At 39.3% G+C, this 15,608-nt stretch overlaps 1 pseudogene; it reads right to left on the bottom strand.

Moving 5' to 3' along the window:
- Nucleotides 1-1,597: 1,597 nt before the first annotated feature.
- The window catches only part of LOC128657828 (uncharacterized), a 31,305-nt pseudogene continuing 17,294 nt past the window's right edge, over nt 1,598-15,608 (bottom strand).

The raw sequence follows: 15,608 nt of genomic DNA, 5'->3' as shown, positions 1-15,608 counted from the left end.
GAACATCTCTATGAGCCTCGTGCACTCTCATGTTATTTCCCTATTCAGTTTAAGGAAGTTTACTATGAAATCTCATGAGAGTTAAGTCAAATCTCATGAGATCACAGTAAAAGAGTTCATGACCTCAGCACTGTTGATGCTGATTGGCTGCTGTTCATTTCTTCATTTTTTTTATTATTTTTTATTTTTTTTTTAGTTTCAAGTTTTTATTGAGGTTTGCACAGGTTACAGCATGAATAAGTAAAACCCTAACAAACTGTATGCAATTAAAAAAAAAAAAACAATAGATACAATCAACTCAAAGAAATGTCCAGTTAAACCATATTTGATTACACATCCAAAAGATGAATAACGTGGAAACAAATCATCTGGTGAATATTACAACTAGACAGATTAGCAACTATCTATATATGAGCCTTACAGCCTCTTAAGCCAATTGCCCATAAATAAGAGAGAGAACAAAAACATATTAGACGATGATGTATGTATAGTTAAGACCTCATTTTTTGTATTTAGGTATAGTACATGATCCTCTAATTATACTAAAGGCCACTCTTGGACCTTATGACTCATATAGTACAATGTAGAGGACTATTAGTTTATGAAGAAGCCACTTATGGGCCATAGTACATATAGGTATAGTTTTGTATCTGAGAGGTATAATCCAATTAATATAATGCTAAATGGGATAAATTATATGGGAGACAATAACACAATGAATCTCATTGGATGGGTTAGGGTACAGTGAGGTGAAATTGGAGTGGATCTGAGACTTCTATGTTGAAGTATATTTAAGGAAGCACGTCTAGGGCTGCTAATGCATCCAGGGTGAGATGATGTTGGGAACTTGGCTAAAGTCTAAAGTGACATAGGAGCATGTATGTATTTGTATATGGAATTAAAGAGTTAACTCCCTGAACCCCCACTATCTACAGTGGCTAAATAGGGCTGAAACTCTATAATGTACTTTATGTAGAAGTACCAATCAATAAATATGAAGTATAATAGTGGAGTTCCTTAAGCTGATGTGGTTTTATATGTCATCCCTAATAACTAAGATGAACTGTCTAACCCTTATATTCCAGAACAAACAATAAAAAATAACGTGCCTGTTGCCAGTGGGCTCTATGGTATATAATTACATAAGGTTTTACTCCTGTTAATCAGGCCGAGTATTTATAAAAGGGAAGTATGCATCTTTTGTTTTACAACTCGCTGGCCCAGTAAAATAAACAACAATCCCCATGAATACTCTGATTAGGCATATTGACCATTATGTGCAACTATAAAATTATACAAACATGTAATTATTACAGACTTAGGGCTCAATCTTACTGCAAAATATATAAACTGTAGATTAATATAAAAATAGCAAACGTAGAGCAAGTGGTGGTGGCAATAGAGTTCTATTGGGGAGTAACAGTGGGCTGCTAAAACAGATAAGCAGCAATGAACGTCTTACAGCCTTGTAGTACAATGGAGCACAAAGTGAAAGTCATATATCCAGCTTTATTAACCGGCATTGCAGACTCCCAGCTGCCCAGAAAGACATCTGGAACTATAGAAAGTCTAGAGTCCTGGAAATCATAAAGTTCGCTTAGGCAGCGTCTACAACCCTCAGTTCAGATGAACAAAATAAGCCCCCAGGGTCAAATACTCCCCCATGGCTGTACTGTATCTCGTCTAATCGGTTGCTATGACTGAAGCTTGTTTTCCCTATACGAGTCTCAGCATTTTGTAGCTGCAGGGAGCCCCCATATCCGCTATCAGTCCTCTTCGGGAACTCTTTTGAGCTGGGCAGGTCGGCAGTAGCGGTCAGCCAGTGGCGGTCATGCCAAATACGTACTGCTGAGGTCCGCATGTCATCCACCCACAGGGCTATTGTTTGGACCTGAAACGGGTATACACCCCACTCACGTAGGTCTGATGTATCTCCTGTATAGTGGGTCACTAGAGATTCACAGTGATTAGCCAGTTTCGTGCCTTGAGGCTGATGTGTCTCACTCGTCCATGCGGCTGACTTCTCAGGGCTTTGGGTTGCTTGAGCGCCTGTCCCGCCTCCAATGTCCGCTCCTCCAGCAGATTTAGGTCTAGGATTTTCTCGGCCATATGGCTCCTCATAGCAACCCGGAATCTCCCGGTCTGAAGCTGAGGAAAGAGTTGGTTCCCCATCCGTGGAGAGCATCTCACTAGTCGGGCTGTAGAGGTGAGGGGTCGCTGAACTGCCCGGCACCATCTGTTTAGTTGAGTGGACACAAGTATGTTCCCCCGTTGGTGGCCCAGAAGTTCCATGCAGCTTGAGGAGTGTGCAGAGCTCTTTCTCCAGGCTTTGAAAGTGATTAGACAGCAGCTGGGTAACTGTGTACTCCCATCTGTTCAGCGCCTCTGTTTTCAGGTTATAGGTAGCGATATCCCTGCCTTCAAATATAGCAGTCAAATACCTTTGTTCTAAAAATCGGATAGCTTTTTATTGGGTTAGAAAAGGTAAGGGCAACAACTATGTGTTGCTAATAACCCGGAATCTGTGGGGACCCGGGGGGGGGGGGTGTAAATGTGCGGCAGCCCCGACTACATAGTTAGGCAGAGTCACCAAGTAGGCCTGCTTGCCACGTGTTCTGTAACTATGCAGCCTAGCTGAGGAGCATAGGAAGATCCGTATATGTAGAATTATCTCACCAACTCCTCTAGGGCAACTCCAGGTACTTTAACAAAGATGTCCAGCACAGTAGTTGTGGTTTTTAAAAGAGAAATATATCATTAAACCTAGGTAAGAGTCGAGAGCTCCTCTCACACACGTCCTTCCGCAACAGCTGCAGGCTCTGCCCCCCATTTCTTCATTTTTTTTTAACCTGCAGCTGGGAGCAGCTGAGTATAACTTTTTACACAGAACTTACTCTGCTGAGCTGAAGAGATTGTGAGGTAAAATATCTTCCTTTTTTACATAGAGATACTCAGGTGATATTTTCCTGTCAGCTTTTTACAGTTATACTGCATCAGTTTCAAGTGATTTAGCTTATGAGTATTATGTCCCTTTAAAGTTGTCGTCTCTATAAATTTACACTTTTACTCATATTTTTCTTTATATTGCTTATATGTTGATGTGAAAACAACTTGGTTTAGATGTTGTTGATTGTAAAAATCATATTTCAATTTGCTTCAAATGTCAATGCTTTGTGCAGCTGAAGATTAGAGAGGTTATTACATGTGATATTACAACATGTTTGGCTGGTCATGGAAATCTGAAAAAAACAAAGAACATTGAATAATTATTTTTTATAATATATATTATAAAAAATATATGACTAGTTTATTAGATAACATAACTTTATGTCTTGTAATTAAATAGCAGTTTTTGCATAATAAATAGAAGTCAATTAGAACACTGATACTTTATTATAGAGATTTTTTTTAATTATAAAATAATGTATATCATTGACACCTATGGTTGAATTACTATGTAACACTAAGGATACATTTTTCTCATGTAACAGAATGTTATTCTAAATAAAGAAGTTTGCATGTGATAACATTTATAGATGTTAGTTTTGTTATTTGAAAATATTTAATGTTAAGTAATGTCTCAGACATTAGACACTGTGTATGTAGCAGTTGTTAGAGTTGGATTAGTAAGGAATATTAAGTACATAAACTGAATGGATTATAGATAAAATGACAGGCACAGTCAGGGGGTTAAGATTCAGATGATATGAAGCAAACAAATATGGTTTCAGCGTATTACAGTGAGTATATCTGTATAGAGTTATCTCCTCTTGAAGGTAAGATATAACTGTAACGTACAATAGTTATTTATATATAAATTGAGGCTGATGTCTGAAAACGCTACACAAGATGTAACATGGTAGAGGAGAGAAGAGGGCCCAATGGCACCACTGGTTGTAAATAAGGAATATAGTTATTGATACTTATATGATAATAAAATTAGGTGGAAGATGAAAATCTTATATTCCACTTATTGTGTTTATAGTATCATTGTTAGGTGCTGTGTACTACTAAACTGGGAACAGAAATTGGGGATTTGACATCTCCAAAAAAATGTACACTTGATTAGCACTCTAATTCCCTAATATGGAATTGTTTACTGAGTTTCAAAAATGCGGATCAGTGAATTAAATTAAAACATAACTTTTATTGGACTATATATTAAAATTAAATGGAACAAATAATACTTTAAAAACCCAGGAAATGAGTCAACTTTGATAGGAGTATGAAATAGAGCTATAATAAACCAAATCGGTAGCTGCTATAAAATAAATCTTAATATATCTTTCGACTAGAGTTCTGCCAACTCTCTGAGTTATCCGTTTCTAATAAAAGTAAGAATTAACCTAAAAGATTGTTAGGACATTCATAGTTCCAGTTAGTTTACTGAAACAAATGTCAGATTATGTAGAGTAGTGATTATGGTATCTTGTGGTATACCATGTACTTGAATATGAGGTTCTGTGTATTTTGGTTGCTTTTACAATGTTAACCCCTTTTAGGGTGTAATAAGTTAACTATTGTTGCACCATAATGCTAATATCAGAATCTCACTAGCAGTACACAACTATTGTTGCACCATAAGGCTAATATCAAAATCTCACTAGCAGTACATATATATTTTTACTTTTAAAAGATTTGTATTGGAAAACGTTCTTCAGCTAGCTAATGAATGACACTGAATAAGTGAGTTCGTCATACATTTATAAACACCCTTGTATGGGTCTCATCAGTGTATTTGTCACTAAGTCTAGATATTCTAGATTCAGGCTATTATCAAAATTTGCTACACTATATTTCTGATTTATTTGCTCTCTGAATTATTTCTGATGTAGGTAAACCATTGGATTTTAGCTGTAGCGTTTATAACATAGCATAGGGGTTTGCTGATATGGCTTATTTATAAAGCTAAAGGTAGTATACAAAGTTAATCACCAGAGTTCTGATAGTACTCTGGATTTTAAGGAGCTAAGTATAGATCGAGTAAGTTTCAGTCATTAATTAAACTGTGGTACTCAATATATGTGGACCTTGTATAAAGTTTGCTAGTAAATGTTATCAAGCTCAATCTATGTGACTTTTTAATCAAATCAAATAGGAACCACTAGCTGCAGCATAATTCTCTCGCTGCAAATGAGTACAGATCTATCACCAGTGACTTAGCACCATTAGCATCACAGTTTATATGATTAATGACCGCTTGGTAGCTCAAAAAATATTAATATAAACGTGCCACTAAGGACAGTCAGTGCTTATATTGCAGCCAAATCGCCGCCGCTAATAAGCTAACAGTAGCTGACAGCCAATATTATGTCTATGACTGCTAGCGGTAATATTGTAATCCACCTTTTAAACTGATTCTGCCAAGTTCGGTTTCCCACATTAATGCTAAGTATCGGTATATATGTATGCAGAGATACCCGCCGTTATAAATACTAGGTAAAAGCCATTAAGTATGACTTGTTTTTTAAGTATTAGCTGTATCACTAAATAAAGTGCCAATAGAGTGCCGATATTACGCTGCAGTTTTTTGTTAAAGTTGGTTACCAATTATAACCCTAAATCAAAGTTGTTCCTGATATTAAAACACATATATTTTTTTCTATAAGGAGCCCATTTTAACTCCCAACCTCCCCTGACATGTTTCGCCGAGCAATTCGGCTTTCTCAAAGGGTTTTACGGAGGTGAAAACTTGGCGGGTATTTCAACCCACTAACTCCGCCTATCGTGAGCATGTCATGAGTTACTTAGCGAATCAGAAGTGGGGGTGTGTGTATTTACCTTTGCCGACGTCCGCGTGAAATATGAAATCACGCATATTTCATACATTTTTGTGATCATTGTTTTGCAATCAGATCTTGTGTGTTTGATACATAGTTGGGTGAGAGTATATACAAATATATATATTTCTAAAGAAGAGTGTAATTATATTGATATATTAGTAAATGTATGTAACACTTATGGTATAGGATTAAATTGTTACAGCTCTTACTTGGCATAATATAGGTCACCGATGTATATGTTATTTTTTCGCCTTGAAATAAGTTGAATAGGGAAAGTACTATAATTTATCTATATAAATAGATGCACTAGTGTATAAGAACCTAATGTTAAAGTTCTTGTGGCCTATAGCTAAATTAATATTTATGTTTTCTTATACCCATGACATTATTTCAGGTGTCACTAAAAGCTGTTTTGAACATCTCAATTCTATTCACAGAACTAGGTTGTTAATATGTTGGTGATATAATACATTTTATAATGTCTAATAAATACTAACAAATGTGATTATGGGTTTCATAACCATTTCATGTATCTGGTGCTTTGTAATTAAATAAATTTTGTAGACATAAGGTGAGTGTACTTTTTAACAAGTGAAAGTGCCTATATTTAATAATTGGTGTTAAAGTACTATAAGAGTGTTGAGATTGGGTCATATTACCTAAAATAAGATTATTATTAAATAAAAATAATAATAATAATAATAATGTGAAAAATAAAATAAAAAAGTTGTGTATTAATAAAGGTGATTCTAAAAAATTGTGAGAAAGAAAGAAGAAAGGGGAGGGTTTTATTTTTCCTTTTAAAAAACTGTGAACAGTATATTTGTGAACATATTTACATCCGTATAGTTCTGTTGAGAGATGTAATGAGTAGGAGTACCTCCTTTATGGACTTATCCTCCCATATATTCCAGCCAGGGTCTTAATAATTGTCGGTGTAATTGTATTTATTTATTAAAGACTGTTTGTTTCTGTAATTATAGGTATGTAAAGTAATTATTGTGTTGATTGAGTCCTTGTGGTTGGACTGAGTTCATTAAAAAAATCCATCTACTTTCATGTTGTAGAAGATTTTTTGATAAATCACCTCCTCTTATACCCAAACTGATCTTCTGGATTCCTGCACAGGTAAGTGAGGTGTTTTTCCCTTTATGGTACTTTAGAAAATGATAGGCCACTGACGTGAGGTTTTTCTTGTCATGTAGGTCTTTCGCCGCATTTTTTATATTCCGAAGGTGTTCTTGTAAGCGGGTTCGTAACTTGCGTGTCGTCATGCCTATGTATATTTTTGGGCATCCACATTTGATCATGTAAATGACCCCTGATGAGTTGCAACTGATATATGTTTTTATATCATGAGATTTGCCAAATCTATCTTTTATTCTGTGGGTTTTTTTCATGTATTTGCAACTGCTACATGTACCACAAGGGTATGAGCCTTGTACAGTAGTTTTCTTGATAGTTTTTCTTTTTTCCAAAAAATGACTTGGGCTTATCATATCTTTCAGGTTTTTGCTTCTTCTGTAGCTCACATCCACTCTATTCCCCAAATGTTGTTTTAATATGGAGTCTGATTGCAAAATTTTCCAGTGTTTATTTATCACATCAATGACTTGTTTGCTGTTTGAGTTATAAGTCATAATAAGCCTTGTTTTGCTGTCAGATTTTTTTCTTTTTGATTGTAATAAACTGAATGGATTATAGATAAAATGACAGGCACAGTCAGGGGGTTAAGATTCAGATGATATGAAGCAAAAAAATATGGTTTCAGCGTATTACAGTGAGTATATCTGTATAGAGTTATCTCCTCTTGAAGGTAAGGTATAACTGTAACGTACAATAGTTATTTATATATAAATTGAGGCTGATGTCTGAAAACGCTACACAAGATGTAACATATAGCCAAAAGTAACAATGCCAATTATGTATGACAGATGTTATAAATTAAGACTCTGCCACTAATAGTTTTTGTTCGCATGTAAGCCACAGCTTTTTATTTATCAAATTGACTCTATGGGGCCAATTTATTAATGTACGAGCGGACATGATACGATGTAGCGTATCGTGTCTGCCGCACAACTATAAATGCCGACAGCATATACTGTTGGCATTTATCATTACACAAGCAGTTCTTGTGAACTGCTTGTGCAATACTGCTCCCTGCAGTATGTCAATGAGCCCAATCATATAGGATCGGGTGGATTGATGTCCGCGGCCTCAGAGCAGATGGACAAGTTATGTAGTAACAGTTTTTAGACCGCTGCTTCATAACGTCTGTTTCTGGCGAGCGGAAACAGGGGTATCAAACTCCACTCGAAGCTTGATTATTCGGCCTCTATGTCTTCATTGTTTATATGCTGTATGCCCATGATCCCCTATTAAATTACACATTATTTCATAATCAGTATGCTGGTGGTTTCCTAGAGGTTTCTACATAAAACTTACTGAAGTTTAATCATCACAATGTACTAGATTATACAATTCCAGTTTTCATTCAGATGGATTTTTCTATACGTTGCAGCAAAAAAAACTATTGTTATTAAGTCTATAAGTTTGAAGCAATGCCTCATTTTCTTTAATTGTCCTCTGTTTTTAAGTGGAAGATCTTTCACTTAACTTACTAACACCAATGTGATAGAGATGGCATCATGAAAACTGAAATATGTTGGCAACACACGGACAATAAAATTGTCAATGTCTTTAACATACACATGGTCAATCAATGTTCCACTTTCTGTTGTTGATTCAGTGACATATTGCATGAATCCATAATGCTCCATTACTTTATTACTGAAGAAGATGCAAATATATTTTCATTGAAATCTCCCATAATTATTGTACCTCCTGTGTTCTTCATTTTTTCAATAAGATGCTTGAGATTTCTTTTGAATATATCAAGTTTGTAGGTCTGGGATCTGTATAAAACAGCTACTGTCACATTTATGTTCTCAATTCTAAATAAAATGCATTCTAAATTGTGCAATGATACATCTAAAATGGTAACTTTTGCATAATCTCTGCAATAGACACCAACTCCACCATGACACTGCTGTTTCAAGTCGATAAACATTTTTTCATTAGCATCATAGGAGTGAAACCTTGATTTGTGGTGGAATTAAAAGCCATTTATTTTTGGCTTATCTTGTGGCCAGTTACTGGATAGCCAAGTCTCTGTTAGACAAATAGTATCTGATTTCATAATTCTTTTATCTGACATTAAATCCAGGACATGTGCTTGAAGACCTTGAATATTTTGCATAACAATATTGCATGAACTATCTGATTGTGGGATCATTGCCAAGGCTGTCTCAACCTTTGCATTGCAATATATAGCTGACTGTGAAATCCTGTATTGTTAAACCATTTAATGTTCGTACTCGACTTAGTGCTACATATGCTTGTCCTGGGGCAAAGATTTTATCAAGTGATACAACAACTTTATCAACTGTCAAACCTTGTACTTTATGTATGGTACATGCCCAGGCTAATTTTAGTGGGAATTGTCTCACGCCACCACTATTTGTCACTTTATCTTCTTGTGGTTCTATGGGCGTACTATTGGCTGGTAGTCCTAACACACTACACTTTTGTCTGCACATTTTTTGACCAACTTGTGGATTATCAAACACAACATATATCATAACAGGTAAACAGTTTCTTGGTTTCAGACATATACCAGAAACTGTTCCAAAAGCACCATTTACTAGTCCATCTTCAACATCTATGTTTTTCAAAAGCATGACATGAGCACCTTCAGATAAATGTAGTGTTTTAGCTAAACAAGTGTTAAATACTTGGTTATGATGGCCTATTTTTTTTTCTCTAATTTACCAGTCTTGGGATTTCTGGAGAAGTCTTCAGCTTTAATACAGATAGGATCTTTGCAAACTGTATGCAACATTTTTAGGTTATGATTGTTAACTTGTTCATTGGTTGCAAATATTTGAATATCTTTAGATATTTGTCCAGTTTCACATTTTTTAAGAATATAAGTATCATTTTCATTCAGTTGAACAGATTTTTTCAGAGTTCTTATTCGGTTGAGTAGTTCTGCAACTGAAAAATAATCATTCCATAGATTGACTCCTTTTATGTCTGTATATAATGCTGGTCCTTTCACTGGTGATAACTGGTAGAAATCACCCACTACAATTACACTTATTTTGCCAAACAATGAATGATCACCAGTTTGCTTTATCTCTCTTAATCTTCCATGAATGTAAGCAAGAAGTTTATGATCTACCATAGAGATTTCATAAATAATTAATAATTGCAGATTCCCAAACTTACAGCGCATACTGTTGATCTTTTCCTCAGTAAGTGGCAGATACGGTAGTTTGGCATCGATTCCGATAGCAAATGTGCTGTGGATAGTTGCAGCTCCAATATTGTACGCAGCTACCCCTGTTGGAGCAGTTAATAGGACGCAAACATCATCGGGATTTGTTGCTGTACGGGCAAGAATTCTTGATGCCTCATAATACAATGCTTTGATTAAATGGCTTTTCCCTGTTCCAGCTCCACCAGTAACAAATACACACAATGGATCAGAATTATTACCCAATAATTTGCTCAGACACCATTGACGGACTTTATAAAAAATGTCACTCTGCTTATCATTTAATGACCTGAGAATTTCTGCAGCTTATGCTTTAGATATTTTACAATGACATGTTTCAGTATTAGAAATTGCACTGCTATCTTTCATCAGTAAGTCCGGGATATTTTCAATAGTGTCTGCTTCATCGCTGGCTGTACTTATTTGTGTAGCTCCAATGCATTCTAGTCGCTCTAGCTCTGATTCAGGACAGATTTCAGCCCATGCATCTTCTAGTGGACCGACAGCCTCAAGAAGTTCCTGTGCTCTGTCAATATTTTCAGCATCTTTCTCAAATGAAGCTTTGTTTCTGTCAACAATGGTTTTTACTTGTTCTATAGCTTCACCTGCACACTTTACAGCACCTTCTTGATAAAAGTTTTCAAATGTCTCAAAATCAACAGGTTTCAGTTGTGAATCAGTATAATAAGGTAAAAAAAGTTGCACCATACTTTGGTAATGTTTCTCTGGATCTTTAGTGGGAGAAAATCTGGCAAACCTCACAACTGCGGCCTGAGTATGAGATCTTTTTTTAACATATCCAAGGTTTTTGTCCAGTTCAATTGCTTTTTTATTGCTCTTATTATTAGTTTCTTGTCATTTCTGATTTTGACAACACTCTGTATTCTGAGAAAAACTTTGCAAGACACATGTTGTCAAATTCACTTCACTTTGGTCTATTTTTATATCGATCTACTATACTTGTCATCCAAATATTTTCTTTGTCAATGTCGCCAGCTTCATTCATTTTTTGTAAAATCTTTAATGGTAAACTCATTTTAATAGGGGATTCTCCAGTGGGAATGAATTGTACCTTACGAGATCCTTCTTTTAATCTCATTGAAGTAACTCTGTAAACAGCCTCTTGAGCACTAACTTCTGTGTTGTGAAGATACACACTGCCAAGTCTTTTGAGAATATGCTTTGCATCTAGATTTCCTTCATTTACAGCTTCTTTCTGAGCACGATCCAGTAACAAACCCAGTTCTCTTTCATCTTTTGAGATATAAGAAATAATGTAAACTACACCAGAATAGGCATCTACTACAAACTGAATATCCATGTTTGCATTCCAACATCTTAGCAGATCTTTGTTGTATTGATTTACCCAGATACTGCTTATATCTCTTTTCAAAACAACACTTGTTTTCTTGGCTAATGTTGCATATGCTTCTTAAAAGATATGTTGTGATACACCAATACTGCCAAACATTGATTCTGTTGACTCACTGACGAGGCCCATAGGAGGCCGAAACGATCGTCTGGGGTTGTCATGTTCCTTGTTCAGAGGAGAATTGCCTGGTATTTCGGGGCTGGACTGACCTTCCTTGGCGGGATCAGACTGATATACTTCAGGAAAGTTTTCTTCGGTGAAAAGCACACTGGTCTAAAATAAGCTGCCTCCGGGTGGTAAATCGCCATAGAACAAGCCACTGAGCTGTTGTTCGTTCCTGGTAAAGCGCTTCTCTCTTTGTATGCAAATTATTATAACCCTGGGGAAGTCTCCCTATGGGTGATGGGGGAAACCAGACGTGGACTCCTTGCCCAGTGTGCTTAGAGGAATGTGGCTGCACCTCACTGACGAGGCCCATAGGAGGCCGAAACGATCGTCTGGGGTTGTCATGTTCCTTGTTCAGAGGAGAATTGCCTGGTATTTCGGGGCTGGACTGACCTTACTTGGCGGGATCAGACTGATATACTTCAGGAAAGTTTTCTTCGGTGAAAAGCACACTGGTCTAAAAGAAGCTGCCTCCGGGTGGTAAATCGCCATTGAACAAGCCACTGAGCTGTTGTTCGTTCCTGGTAAAGCGCTTCTCTCTTTGTATGCAAATTATTATAACCCTGGGGAAGTCTCCCTATGGGTGATGGGGGAAACCAGATGTGGACTCCTTGCCCAGTGTGCTTAGAGGAATGTGGCTGCACCTCACTGACGAGGCCCATAGGAGGCCGAAACGATCGTCTGGGGTTGTCATGTTCCTTGTTCAGAGGAGAATTGCCTGGTATTTCGGGGCTGGACTGACCTTACTTGGCGGGATCAGACTGATATACTTCAGGAAAGTTTTCTTCGGTGAAAAGCACACTGGTCTAAAAGAAGCTGCCTCCGGGTGGTAAATCGCCATAGAACAAGCCACTGAGCTGTTGTTCGTTCCTGGTAAAGCGCTTCTCTCCTTGTATGCAAATTATTATAACCCTGGGGAAGTCTCCCTATGGGTGATGGGGGAAACCAGATGTGGACTCCTTGCCCAGTGTGCTTAGAGGAATGTGGCTGCACCTCACTGACGAGGCCCATAGCAGGCCGAAACGATCGTCTGGGGTTGTCATGTTCCTTGTTCAGAGGAGAATTGCCTGGTATTTCGGGGCTGGACTGACCTTACTTGGCGGGATCAGACTGATATACTTCAGGAAAGTTTTCTTCGGTGAAAAGCACACTGGTCTAAAAGAAGCTGCCTCCGGGTGGTAAATCGCCATAGAACAAGCCACTGAGCTGTTGTTCGTTCCTGGTAAAGCGCTTCTCTCTTTGTATGCAAATTATTATAACCCTGGGGAAGTCTCCTTATGGGTGATGGGGGAAACCAGACGTGGACTCCTTGCCCAGTGTGCTTAGAGGAATGTGGCTGCACCTCACTGACGAGGCCCATAGGAGGCCGAAACGATCGTCTGGGGTTGTCATGTTCCTTGTTCAGAGGAGAATTGCCTGGTATTTCGGGGCTGGACTGACCTTACTTGGCGGGATCAGACTGATATACTTCAGGAAAGTTTTCTTCGGTGAAAAGCACACTGGTCTAAAAGAAGCTGCCTCTGGGTGGTAAATCGCCATTGAACAAGCCACTGAGCTGTTGTTCGTTCCTGGTAAAGCGCTTCTCTCTTTGTATGCAAATTATTATAACCCTGGGGAAGTCTCCCTATGGGTGATGGGGGAAACCAGACGTGGACTCCTTGCCCAGTGTGCTTAGAGGAATGTGGCTGCACCTCACTGACGAGGCCCATAGGAGGCCGAAACGATCGTCTGGGGTTGTCATGTTCCTTGTTCAGAGGAGAATTGCCTGGTATTTCGGGGCTGGACTGACCTTACTTGGCGGGATCAGACTGATATACTTCAGGAAAGTTTTCTTCGGTGAAAAGCACACTGGTCTAAAAGAAGCTGCCTCCGGGTGGTAAATCGCCATAGAACAAGCCACTGAGCTGTTGTTCGTTCCTGGTAAAGCGCTTCTCTCCTTGTATGCAAATTATTATAACCCTGGGGAAGTCTCCCTATGGGTGATGGGGGAAACCAGACGTGGACTCCTTGCCCAGTGTGCTTAGAGGAATGTGGCTGCACCTCACTGACGAGGCCCATAGGAGGCCGAAACGATCGTCTGGGGTTGTCATGTTCCTTGTTCAGAGGAGAATTGCCTGGTATTTCGGGGCTGGACTGACCTTACTTGGCGGGATCAGACTGATATACTTCAGGAAAGTTTTCTTCGGTGAAAAGCACACTGGTCTAAAAGAAGCTGCCTCTGGGTGGTAAATCGCCATAGAACAAGCCACTGAGCTGTTGTTCGTTCCTGGTAAAGCGCTTCTCTCTTTGTATGCAAATTATTATAACCCTGGGGAAGTCTCCCTATGGGTGATGGGGGAAACCAGACGTGGACTCCTTGCCCAGTGTGCTTAGAGGAATGTGGCTGCACCTCACTGACGAGGCCCATAGGAGGCCGAAACGATCGTCTGGGGTTGTCATGTTCCTTGTTCAGAGGAGAATTGCCTGGTATTTCGGGGCTGGACTGACCTTACTTGGCGGGATCAGACTGATATACTTCAGGAAAGTTTTCTTCGGTGAAAAGCACACTGGTCTAAAAGAAGCTGCCTCCGGGTGGTAAATCGCCATAGAACAAGCCACTGAGCTGTTGTTCGTTCCTGGTAAAGCGCTTCTCTCCTTGTATGCAAATTATTATAACCCTGGGGAAGTCTCCCTATGGGTGATGAAGGAAACCAGACGTGGACTCCTTGCCCAGTGTGCTTAGAGGAATGTGGCTGCACCTCACTGACGAGGCCCATAGGAGGCCGAAACGATCGTCTGGGGTTGTCATGTTCCTTGTTCAGAGGAGAATTGCCTGGTATTTCGGGGCTGGACTGACCTTACTTGGCGGGATCAGACTGATATACTTCAGGAAAGTTTTCTTCGGTGAAAAGCACACTGGTCTAAAAGAAGCTGCCTCCGGGTGGTAAATCGCCATAGAACATGCCACTGAGCTGTTGTTCGTTCCTGGTAAAGCGCTTCTCTCTTTGTATGCAAATTATTATAACCCTGGGGAAGTCTCCCTATGGGTGATGGGGCAAACCAGACGTGGACTCCTTGCCCAGTGTGCTTAGAGGAATGTGGCTGCACCTCACTGACGAGGCCCATAGGAGGCCGAAACGATCGTCTGGGGTTGTCATGTTCCTTGTTCAGAGGAGAATTGCCTGGTATTTCGGGGCTGGACTGACCTTCCTTGGCGGGATCAGACTGATATACTTCAGGAAAGTTTTCTTCGGTGAAAAGCACACTGGTCTAAAAGAAGCTGCCTCCAGGTGGTAAATCGCCATAGAACAAGCCACTGAGCTGTTGTTCGTTCCTGGTAAAGCGCTTCTCTCTTTGTATGCAAATTATTATAACCCTGGGGAAGTCTCCCTATGGGTGATGGGGGAAACCAGACGTGGACTCCTTGCCCAGTGTGCTTAGAGGAATGTGGCTGCACCTCACTGACGAGGCCCATAGGAGGCCGAAACGATCGTCTGGGGTTGTCATGTTCCTTGTTCAGAGGAGAATTGCCTGGTATTTCGGGGCTGGACTGACCTTACTTGGCGGGATCAGACTGATATACTTCAGGAAAGTTTTCTTCTGTGAAAAGCACACTGGTCTAAAAGAAGCTGCCTCCGGGTGGTAAATCGCCATTGAACAAGCCACTGAGCTGTTGTTCGTTCCTTGTAAAGCGCTTCTCTCTTTGTATGCAAATTATTATAACCCTGGGGAAGTCTCCTTATGGGTGATGGGGGAAACCAGACGTGGACTCCTTGCCCAGTGTGCTTAGAGGAATGTGGCTGCACCTCACTGACGAGGCCCATAGGAGGCCGAAACGATCGTCTGGGGTTGTCATGTTCCTTGTTCAGAGGAGAATTGCCTGGTATTTCGGGGCTGGACTGACCTTACTTGGCGGGATCAGACTGATATACTTCAGGACAGTTTTCTTCGGTGAAAAGCACACTGGTCT

The sequence above is a fragment of the Bombina bombina genome, chromosome 4 (genome assembly GCF_027579735.1).
Source record: "Bombina bombina isolate aBomBom1 chromosome 4, aBomBom1.pri, whole genome shotgun sequence".
Classification (NCBI taxonomy): Eukaryota; Metazoa; Chordata; class Amphibia; order Anura; family Bombinatoridae; genus Bombina; species Bombina bombina.
The sequence above is the reverse complement of the archived record's forward strand: the minus strand, read 5'-3'. Positions and strand labels throughout refer to the sequence as shown.